This window comes from Ascaphus truei, chromosome 4 (assembly GCF_040206685.1).
Source record: "Ascaphus truei isolate aAscTru1 chromosome 4, aAscTru1.hap1, whole genome shotgun sequence".
NCBI lineage: Eukaryota > Metazoa > Chordata > Amphibia > Anura > Ascaphidae > Ascaphus > Ascaphus truei.
Genome location: NC_134486.1, coordinates 190017293 through 190028963, shown reverse-complemented (window position 1 = coordinate 190028963; position 11671 = coordinate 190017293).

The following is an 11671-nucleotide window of genomic DNA, read 5'->3' as shown; positions in this document are numbered from 1 at the left end:
CACTGAGCGAGTGGTTAAAGAACTGAGCCTATACCAAAATACTATACATCAGGGCTGCACAACATACGGCCCGCGGGCCACATGCGGCCCGTCTGGCCTCTCTGTGCGGCCCGGCCCGTGATGACTCTGGCCGGGCGCCTGTTAATTAAATAAATTTAAAAAAAAAAAAGTTTAAAAAAAATGGCGGCGATTCATCTCTCCTCCCAGCCCCCTCCCTCCCTCTCCCTCCCAGCCCCCTCCCTCTCCCTCCCAGCCCCCAGGTTTTGCGGTGCGCGGGGACAGCAGCAGCCGTGTGTTTTATTTTTTTCAATAGCAGGCTGCTGCCGGGGAGATCAGAGCATGCAGGGGGCGGGGCTTAGTACCGGGGAGAGGATGTGCTGAGCTGATCTAAGAGAGAGGTGAGAGGTGAGAGGTGAGAGATGAGAGGTGAGAGGTGAGAGGGTGTGTGTGTGTGTGTGTGTGTGTGTGTGTGTCTGCTGACAAGTGAGGGGGGTGGGCTGCTGACAAGTGAGGGGGGGCTGGGCTGCTGACAAGTGAGGGGGGGCTGGGCTGCTGACATGTGAGGGGCAGTGGGGGTTGAGAGAGTGATGTGAGGTGCAGGGGGGGGGGAGAGAGTGATGTGAGGTGCAGGGGGGGAGAGAGTGATGTGAGGTGCAGGGGGGAGAGAGTGATGTGAGGTGAAGGGGGGGAGAGAGAGTGATGTGAGGTGCAGGGGGGAGAGAGAGTGATGTGAGGTGCAGGGGGGGAGAGAGAGTGATGTGAGGTGCAGGGGGGGGGAGATACTGATGTGAGTTGCAGGGGGAGGGTGAGAGTGATGTGAGTTGCAGGGGGAGGGTGTGATGTGAGTTGCAGGGGGGGAGATACTGATGTGAGTTGCAGGGGGGGGGGAGAGAGTGTCATATTGAGGGGAGGGGGAAAGAGTGTCACATTGAGGGGAGGGGGAGAGTGTCACATTGAGGGGAGGGGGAGAGTGTCACATTGAGGGGAGGGGGAGAGTCATATTGAGGGGAGGGGGAGAGTCATATTGAGGGGGAGGGGGGAGAGAGTGTCATTAAGGGGAGGGGGAGAGAGTGTCATATTGAGGGAAGAGAGACATGGGGGGGATGCTGACTTGTGGGGGGGGGATGCTGACATGGAATGGGCTGGGGGGATGTGGAGGGGGTATTGTATGTTTGATGTGGAGGGGGGTATTGTGTGTTTGATGTGGAGGGGGTATTGTGTGTTTGATGTGGAGGGGGGTATTGTGTGTTTGATGTGGAGGGGGGTATTGTTGTGGGTGAGGGGGAGAGATGGGGGGTATGAGAGATAGATGGGGAGTATCGTAAAGATTGATAGTGAGGGGGTTCTGGGGGAGATATGAGGATGATGATGATGATGAGGAGAGATGATGATGATGATTTAACCCGTGCGGCCCCAAATTTTTTTTCCTTGGAGCAGTTCGGCCCTTCTCGCTTTACGAGTTGGGCAGGCCTGCTATACATGGATACGGTGTGTGGGGCACGCGGTGAGGGGACGGAGACATTGCTCCTGATGAGTGGGCAACCACTAAGGTTATACAGTTAAAGTATAAGTATAATGTTATGTGTATTGTTACGTTGCATTATTACAGTAAAACCAGTTAGAATCATAAGGTGTTGTATGTTTCTTGCCCAGGGGAATCTTACATCACGGGGATCCTGGGTAAGTGGAGGCGCTGCGCTAAGTAAATGTATAAGTGTTACCCCAGGCTCCCAGCTAGCGGAGGCTCAGATCTCCTGGAGCCGCAGGTTGTGTACAGTGACCAGTAGTTCCTTTGGGAGGGTTCAGAAAAAGGGGCTACACAGGTATCTGAGGTGTTCTTTTTCTCCTTTCTCTCTCTCTCTTTCTTTCTCTCTCTCTCTCTCCTTCTCTCTCTCCTTACACTGAAAAACAGATTGGGGATGTACAGAGCTGGATTTAAAAAAAGCAATCTGTGCTGCTCACGTATAAAGAGATATTTTTTTCCCCCCATTTTAGTACTCTTTGAAAGTTCTGGTCTTTGTCTCTTGAACCCTGCTTTCTGTATCTACAATTCTTGTAATTTTCCCTTCATCAAATAACAAGCAATGAAAAGCAGGATTTCAAGGATGGACGAAAATGGCCTTCATGGATTGTCAAAGAAATCAATAAAAACAAATCAAAAAAGAAAAATGTCAACATTTTTTCATCTTTAGGGATTTTTCAAACAGCAAAAAAAGGTTTAGGACTATGAAATAATGCAGCATTTAAAATGAATTTAGCTTTAAATGCATTTAGAGAGTTCATGCTGTAAAAATGCAGTTCAAGCAATATCATACATGTATAGTTTATTTTTTTAAATAAATCAGTTCTATACTATGAGAAAATAATTGTAGCATTAAAAAAAACACATTTTTAAAGACATTTATAATGTATTATAATGTAACAAGCATTTACAAAGTTACATCCCCTTCCTCTTCTTACACAGGCTCTGGCATACCCCTGTTTGAGCCCTGCCCTCTCTCTAGCAGTGAACTAATTGTATCTAGTGACTGCTTGGTCACATGATCTTCCCCAAAGAACTTTGCATATTTGGTCCTCTTCTGCTGCACTGACAGCCATTTAGTGAACCCCTGAGCCGAAGTTTCGTCGATCGATCGGCAACTTAGCTAATCACTTGTCAGTGTGTAGATTGCATTGATGCACATATTGAATGGATTTTTTTATAGCAGGCGTCCCTGCCTTCCCCCCTTCACCCTCCCCGCCCCCCCAAAAAAAACCTATAGGGGGTTAACACATAAAATGTTAGTATCTTTGACCCCTGAGCATGTCCTGCTACTTTTTTTTTTTTGAAACTCAGATTTTATTGAGAATGTTTAAAGGGGATAGGGATGGAGGACAGAAAATAAAAAGGGGAGGGGCAAGGGGAAATTAAATATTTCATCAACAATGTAAATCACAGCAGGTAACAATAGGTACATTTCAGGATTACAGCTTTAATTTGTTTCAATCCTAAAATATATAGCCAATTCCAAACAAAGAAAGCAGAGAAACAAAAGATTTTACCTTCGTGTAAAATGTGGGGGGAAAGGTTCCAGAGCCTTGTACCCAAAGGTGGAGGGCACCTGCGGAAAAATATAACATGAAAACCCAAAACATAATCTAGTTGATCTAGGGGGTCCCACATTTTATTAAAACATTTTGTGTTGTGTTTCAGGAACTCTGTGAGTTTATTTTTTAATGTTATTTTTAGTGTTTAAAAGAATGATTTTCTTAATTAGTGTGTGAGGTACTGGGTTCTGGGAAAGCTCAATTTTAACCTCCCAGGCACTTAAAATGTCAAATGCTTTTTAGAGATGGACAAAAAATTTGCTAAAATTAAAATTCGTAACGGACAGGCGAGTTCCTTTTTGCCAGAGATTTCTTCGGTGAGAGAGAGATTTATACTATATACCTATATATATATATATCCTCACAAACCTCCCGCCAAATAACATTAGTTGAGACGCCTGTACCCCCATTTCTCAGAAGGTGCCTTAGATTTGTCAGCATAGTTAGGGTGACCAGACGTCCCCTTTTTGCCGGGACAGTCCCGGTTTTTCGGTTGCTGTCCCGGTTTCCTGTGTGTCCCGGAAATGTCCCGGTTTTCCCCCGTGTGTTCCCGTTTTTTTTAATGTCCGTGGCGGCGCGCGAGTGAGCAGCGCGCGGAGGAGGAGACTGCAGCAGCCCGGCGGTGAGTATTTTTTTTTAATGCCAGGGTTTGGGCTTCTGTAGAAACATGCTGGGCCTTGCTGATTGGAGGATATGGCCCGGCATTGTACAATGTCCCGCCCCCCGGCATTTGCTACCTTGGCCAATCCCCTGCGTCCCGGCATTAAGCCCCTCCCATGGCATCATTGTTCACCGAGGCCCGGCATGTGGGAATGGAAAGGAAGGGTGCCTGGGGGAGGCAGGGCCTGGGTGGGGGAGGCAGGGCCTGGGTGGGGGGGGCAGGGCCTGGGTGGGGGGGCAGGACCTGTGTGCCTGGGGTGGGTAGGGCCAGGGTGCCTTGGGGCAGGGGGCAGGGCCAGGGTGCCTGGGGGCAGGGCTTCCGCTTCCTGCTGCAGAGCACACGTGGTGTGTGTCTCTACCCGCTCCTGGCTCCTCTGCGCGGGTGTCTCCCCCCCTCTGCCCGCCTGGGGTGATATGAGGTGGGTTTTTGATCCTTTGCCTCCTGTCCTGGCGCTCCCTTCCCCTATGGTCCCCTTGGTGCGGTAGATGGGCGCGGGGGCGGGCAGTGGTGGCTGCGCGGTGTCCCCCCATTCTGCCCCGGGAACCCGTGGCTGCCCGCCCGGGGAGGGGGGGTGGCAGTTTGTACCTTTGCGTCCCGGCGCTCGCCAAACCACCCCCCCCCCCTTGGTGTGGGAGATGGGCGCGGGGGTGGATGCAGGGGGAGGCGGGGAGCCGCCTGCTTGTGGCTGCCACTGTCCTGTACTCCACTGTGTGTGTGTGTGTGTACCAGTGTGTGTGTACCAGTGTGTTTGTGTGTGTGTGTACCAGTGTGTGTGTACCAGTGTGTGTGTACCAGTGTGTGTGTGTGTGTGTGTGTACCAGTGTGTGTGTGTGTACCAGTGTGTGTGTGTACCAGTGTGTGTACCAGTGTGTGTACCAGTGTGTGTGTGTGTGTACCAGTGTGTGCGTGTACCAGTATGTGTGTGTACCAGTGTGTGTGTACCAGTTTGTGTGTACCAGTGTGTGTGTACCAGTGTGTGTGTATGTGTGTACCAGTGTGTGTGTGTGTATACCAGTGTGGTGTACCAGTGTGTGTACCAGTGTGTGTGTGTGTGTACCAGTGTGTGTGTGTGTGTGTGTGTGTGTGTACGTGTGTGTGTACCTGTGTGTGTACCTGTGTGTGTGTGTCTCCCTCACTCCCTGTCCCTTCCTCCCCTCTCCCCGTCTCCCCCTCTCTCCCCCTCTCTGTCTCCCCCTCTCTGTCTCCCCCTCTCTGTCTCCCCCTCTCCCCCTCTCTGTCTCCCCCTCTCTGTCTCTCCCTCTCTCTGTCTCTCCCTCTCCCCCTCTCTGTCTCCCCCTCTCTGTCTCCCCCTCTCTGTCTCCCCCTCTCCCCCCCCTCTCCTCCTCTCTCCCCCTCTGTCTCACCCTCTCTCTGTCTCACCCTCTGTCTCACCCTCTCTCTGTCTCCCCCTCTCTGTCTCCCTCTCTCTCCCTCTCCCCCCCTCTCTCCCCCTCTCTCTCCCCCTCTCACCCTCTCTCTCACCCTCTCTCTTCTCTCTCTCTCACCCCATCTCTCTCTCTCTCACCCTCTCTCTCTCACCCTCTCTCTCTCTCTCTCTGCCAGTCTTTCTCTCTCACCCTCTCTCTGCCTGTCTCTCTCACCCTCTCTCTGCCTGTCTCTCTCTCTCACCCTCTCTCTGCCTGTCTCTCTCTCTCACCCTCTCTCTGCCTGTCTCTCTCTCTCACCCTCTCTCTGCCTCTCTCTCTCTCTCACCCTCTCTCTGCCTGTCTCTCTCTCTCACCCTCTCTCTGCCTGTCTCTCTCTCTCACCCTCTCTTTGCCTGTCTCTCTCTCTCACCCTCTCTCTCTCACCCTCTCTCTGCCTGTCTCTCTCTCTCTCTCTCACCCTCTCTCTGCCTGTCTCTCTCTCTCACCCTCTCTCTGCCTGTCTCTCTCTCTCACCCTCTCTCTCTCTCACCCTCTCTCTCTCACCCTCTCTCTCTCACCCTCTCTCTCTCACCCTCTCTCTCACCCTCTCTCTCTCACGCCCTCTCTCACCCTCTCTCTCTCACCCCCTCTCTCTCACCCTCTCTCCCACCCTCTCTCTCACCCTCTCTCTCTCACCCTCCCTGTCTTATCTTAACTGCCGTATACCTACACCGAAGTAACCTACCCTGCTTTCTTCCAGATCTGACTCAAGTTTCACACGGGAGACCTCAGAAGACAGGCAAGGAACACCTCCACTCCAGTATAGTACCTTGAGGGACTGCGGATCAGGTAAGATCCCAGGCGGGATTGCTGCTTTAGAAGCTGTGAAGAGGGGGCATCCTGACACTGGTTAATGGGTTCAGAATCATTCACATCTGGGTTTTTTTTTCGATTGGTGAGGTCAGCCGACACACACACACACACACGTAACAAGGACTAATTGTTGTACATTATAAGTGTAATACAATAAATAAACTGTTATGCAAAAAAACGAATCCTGTTATTAGTTCTTACTAGGAATTTATTCCATTTTTTTTAAGGGGCGGGATTGCTGCTTTAGAAATTGTGAAGAGGGGGCATCCAGACACTGGTTAATGGGTTCAGAATCATTCACATCTGGGTTTTTTTTTGTTCGATTAGTGAGGCACGCACATACACACACACAACTATGTAACAAGGACTAATGGTAGTAAAGTATAAGTGTACTACAATAAATAAACTGTTATGTAAAAAAAAAAAAAAAATGTCCCGGTTTTTCATTTTCAAAATCTGGTCACCCTAAGTATAGTTCTTATGGAAGTGTGGGAGTCATTTACAGATACTTTACATATTGTATTAGCATATCTCTCAGGTGTGTTCTGTTTTTAGCACAAGTGTGTATCACTATGTTAGTTAGAGAGAGGTTTGAGAGGATATATATAGAACTTGGGTCTAGTAAAATCTCTCCCTTTCTCTCCTCCCCCGATTTTGGAAGGTCCGCCCATCTCTCATGCTTATATCTCCTGACAGGGCACCTGATTGTAAAAGTAAAAAAGCACTGGAAAGGAAAAAGAGATCTCTCAAAGTAAAGCTGCTTTAATCCAAATTAGTACAAGGATAAAATGTTGCATACAAACGCCAGATTACTGGGTCTAATTTGCTTTCACAAAATGTAGGCTTCATGTGATCTATTTACACACATATGCTACGTATTCCCTAATGCTAAATTTATGTATATTGCCTGTTTCAACAAACATCACCCAGACACAGTGAAGCGGAAGGATTGCACGGAAACAGTCTCCTTCAGGAGACTGCTCTGAACAATGCTGCAACAATAGAAAGCAAAGACAGCCCCAATGACCAGACCATAAGGACATGTACGGTATGGATTTGGTAGGGGGGAATAATGTGTGTGTGTGTGTGTATGTATATATATATATATACAGTGTTCGACAAACCTATACATTTGCTCGCCCCGGGCGAGTGGATTTAACCCCCGGGCGAGTAAATATTGGCCCAAGCAGCACACGTTTGGTACTAGGTGGCGAGTAGATTTTTTGGTGATTTGTCAACCACTGTATATATATATAAACCCGGTCGCCCACTCGCCAGCTGCAATCGGATATTGGCTCGTGTCCAGTAACCTTTCCCCTGCTTTGCAAAAACAAAATCCCCTGCTCGAAAAAAAAAAAATCGTAGCTGAGTGGCTGTGACGCGGGATGGAGTTGCCAGGACTTCAAACCGCCCTTTCTGCACGGTTAAGTAATGGGGGGGGGGGGGGGGGGGTGTGAGTGTGTGCGCGTCTGCTGCTCCTCCTCCTCCTCATATCCTCCTGTATAATTGTGTCAGCTCCTATAATTTACAATTTACTGATCCGGTCATGGAGGATTTTGGACAGATGCTTCAGGTGGGGGGAATTTAATGCACTTCAAATATTTATATACTGTCACTCCCCGCTGCCCGCACGGGTCACATACTGTAGTAGCCGGGGTGTTTCTCGCCCCCCCACCTCCCCTCCGGTGTTCCCGCTGCCCGAGCGGGTTGGAACATACTGTAGTAGCCGGGGTGTTTCTATTTCACCCCGGCCCCCCCCTCCCGCTGCCCGCGCGGGTTGGAACATACTGTAGTAGCCGGGTTGTTTATATCTCTGCCCCCCCTCCGGTGTTCCCCCTTCCCGCGCGGGTCTGAAGATATTGCAGTTGCCGGTGTTTCTCTCCCCTCGGTGCTCCCGTTGCTCGAGCGGGGCGGGAGGAAGTAACGGGGTGTTTCTCCCCCCCCCCCTCTCTCCCTCCGGCGCATGTCCCTTCCCGTGTGTGTGTGTGTGTGTATGGGTATGAGAGAGAGATTGAGAGTGTGTGTGTGTGTGTGTGTGTGTGTATGGGAGAGAGAGATTGAGTGTGTGAGTGTGTGTGTATGGGAGAGAGAGATTGAGTGTGTGTGTATGGGAGAGAGAGATTGAGTGTTTGTGTGTGTGTGTGAATGGGTATGAGAGAGAGATTGTGTGTGTGTGTGTGTGTGTGTGTGTGTGTGTGTGTGTGTGTGTGTGTGTGTGTGTGTGTGTGTGTGTGTGTGTGTGTGATTGAGTGTGTGTGTGTGTATGGGAGAGAGAGAACGTGGGTGTGCAGGACACCAGAGGTAACCCCCCAGTCAGTCACCCCCCCCACCCAGTCAGTCACCCCACCCCCACACCCAGTCACCCAGTCAGTCACCCCATCCCCCACCCAGTCAGTCAAAAGTCACCGAGTCAGTCATAGTGTCAGTCATATGTCACCCAAAGTCACCCAGTCAGTCATTCCACCCAGTCACCCAGTCACCCAGTCACCCAGTCAGTCATCCCACCCCCCCAAACCAGTCACCAAGTCAGTCAATGTCACCACCCCACCCAGTCACCAATTCAGTCATCCCACCACCCCACCCAGTCACCAAGTCAGTCATCCCACCCCCCACCCAGTCACCATATGGGAGTGTGTGTGTGTGTATATGGGAGTGTGTGTGTGTGTGTATATAGGAGTGTGTGTGTGTGTGTGTGTGTGTGTGTGTGTGTGTGTGTGTGTGTGTGTGTGTGTGTGTATGGGAGTGTGTGTGTATGGGAGTGTGTGTGTGTGTGTGTGTGTGTGTGTGTGTGTGTGTGTGTGTGTGTGTGTGTGTGTGTGTGTATATGGGTGTGTGTGTGTGTGTATGTATATGGGTGTGTGTGTGTGTGTGTGTATATATGGGAGAGTGAGTGTGTGTGTATATATGGGAGTGAGTGTGTGTATATGGGAGAGTGTGTGTGTGTGTGTGTGTGTGTGTGTGTGGGAGTGTGTGTATGGGAGTGTGTGTGTGTGTGTGTGTGTGTGTGTGTGTGTGTGTGTGTGTGTGTGTTTGTGTGGGTGTGTGTGTGTGTGTGTGTGTGTGTAGGACACCAGAGGTACCCCCCAATCAGTCACCCCCCACCTAGTCAGTCAAAGTCACCCAGTCAGTCACCATCTCCTCACCCAGTCCCCCCCCATCAGTCAGTCCCCCCCTATCTCCTCTCTCTCCCCTCCCTGTCTCTCTCCCCTCCCTGTCTCTTTCCCCTCCCTGTCTCTCTTTCTCCCCTCCCTCTCTCTCTCCCCTCTGTCTCTCTCTCTCCCCTCTCTGTCTGTCTCTCCTCTCTCTCTCCCCCCTCCCTGTCTCTCCCCCCTCCCTGTCTCTCCCCCCTCCCTGTCTCTCCCCCCTCCCTGTCTCTCTCCCCTCCCTGTCTCTCTCCCCTCCCTGTCTCTCTCCCCTCCCTGTCTCTCTCCCCTCTCTGTCTGTCTCTCTCCCCTCTCTGTCTGTCTCCCACACTCTCTCTGTCTCTCACCCACACTCTCTCTGTCTCTCACCCACACTCTCTCTGTCTCTTACCCACACTCTCTTTGTCTCTCACCCACACTCTCTCTGCCTCACACTCTGGATCTGGATATCTTATTTACCCTGTATATCTTAACTGCCCTACACTACACCGAAATAACTTATACTGCTTTCTTCCAGATCTGACTCAAGCTTCACACAGGAAACATCGGAACCCCCCCTAACCCAGAAGACAGGTAAGGAACACCTCCCCTCCAATGTATAAGATTGCGGGAATGAAGGTATCTGGACATTGAGGGACTGCGGATCAGGTAAGATCCCAGGCGGGATTGCTGCTTAGACAGGTTCTGCAATCCTGCCTTTCAACCATTATCACCTACCATACAGTGCTCCCACTGCAGCAGACTTCCCCCCCCCCCCAATACATATTAAAAAAAGACTTACCTTGTGGATGATCAGGCCGGGTCCAGTGGATGCCGGTAGGTGTGTGGGGGGGGGGGAGGTGGATGCTGGTAGTGGTGGGGGGGAAAGTGGATGCTGGTAGGGGTGGGAGGGAAGTGGATGCTGGTAGGGGTAGGGGGAAAGTGGATGCCGGTGGGGGTGAGGGGAAAGTGGATGCCGGTGGGGGTGAGGGGAAGGTGGATGCCGATGGGGGGGAGAGGTGGATGCCGGTGGGGGGGAGGGGTGTGGGTGCTGGTGGGGGGGGGGAAGGTAGATGCCGGTAGGGGGAGGGGAGTGAGGAACCGGCTGTATGTGTCTGGGGAGGGCTGCGTGCGCTAGGCCCAAAACGCTGCGCGTAGAAGTGGAGACAGAGAGTAAGTGCGGGCATGGAGGATGGTCTGCCGGTCTGGATGCCGGGGTGGATGATGCCGGTAGGTGTGGAGGCCTGGGGGAAAGTGGAAGGTGGATGCCTGTATGGGTGAGGGGAAGGTGAGGTGGATGCCGGTAGGGGTGAGGGGAAAGTGAGGTGGATGCCGATAGGGGTGAGGTGGATGCCGGTAAGGGGGCCCGTGGGGGGTCTTAACTGGACGGACACACACTACACATACTGAGACAAAAAAAAACCACAAAGTACACACACACACACAACCGTCAGCATGTAGTTACCGTTTATGTTGTATGTGAATAAGCAGCTGCACAGCCAGGAACATTCAAACTCACTTCTCCCGCCTGTGCAGTTGCTTATATTAACTTGTAGTCTGTCCCACTCCCCGCCCATGAGAAGGGCCCTGATTGGATCCCCTCTATTTTTTTTGTTAGACACTTTTTTTTTCTGACACACTTTGCCCCTGACTCAACGGGCCCGGGACGCCAGTACCTTCTGTCCCCCCCTGTTGGCGGGCCTGCCTGTGGTTATCAATCTTTTAAGAAACATGGAAACCTTAAAAAATGTAATCTGACTCCAGAATATTACTTTTAATTAAGCTCTGTCTTGCCACATCATGTATAATTTATAGAACATTATACGACATAATAATATACCCCCCCCATCAGTCAATCCCCCCCTATCTCCACTATCAATTTTTGTTGTTGTTTAACTCTGGTCGTGTTCCTGCAAAACTCATGTGTTCTATTGACCACAGGTTAAAAACCAATGGCGCAGACTGGATTGCCACTTGCAATAAAAATCCCATTTGACTGAATCTCTGGTTGGTCTATAGTTACACTATGCAAAGTTTCTGAAACCTCTTCTTAGGACATCTCACCCAGGCCATGTTTTAGGGATAACCAGCTTATCACTCATTCACATATAAGATGAGTACAAAGCTATGTGCTTGACAATTCATTGATTATTCCCAAAATCTGGTCTAGATGGGTTATCTGGAAGAGTTAAGATAATCTAAGTGTAGCCATGCCTGGCTTGGTTACTAATCTACCCTGCCTGACATGTAAGTCCTGGTATCAGTGCAGGTAGTGTTGGGCCCAATCCAGGGTTTTCCCCACCAGTAGCAGCTCCCTTGAGTGACAAGGGGGGAGACGGGCCGAGGCCTATGTTCTGCCCAATAAGGGGCTCAGACCTTGGACCCTCCCCCTTGGTACTTAAGGGGCTGCACTTCCTAAATTTAGCAGTTGTCTCTCCCCTTTGAGAGAGGACCGATCTCACGCAGAGGTATTCAGGGCTCTGGCATCTTCTGTCCCCTCCCCTTGGGGAGTGGGAGTGAGTACCGTATCCCTTACTCTATTAGGGAGTAAGAGAAGCGCA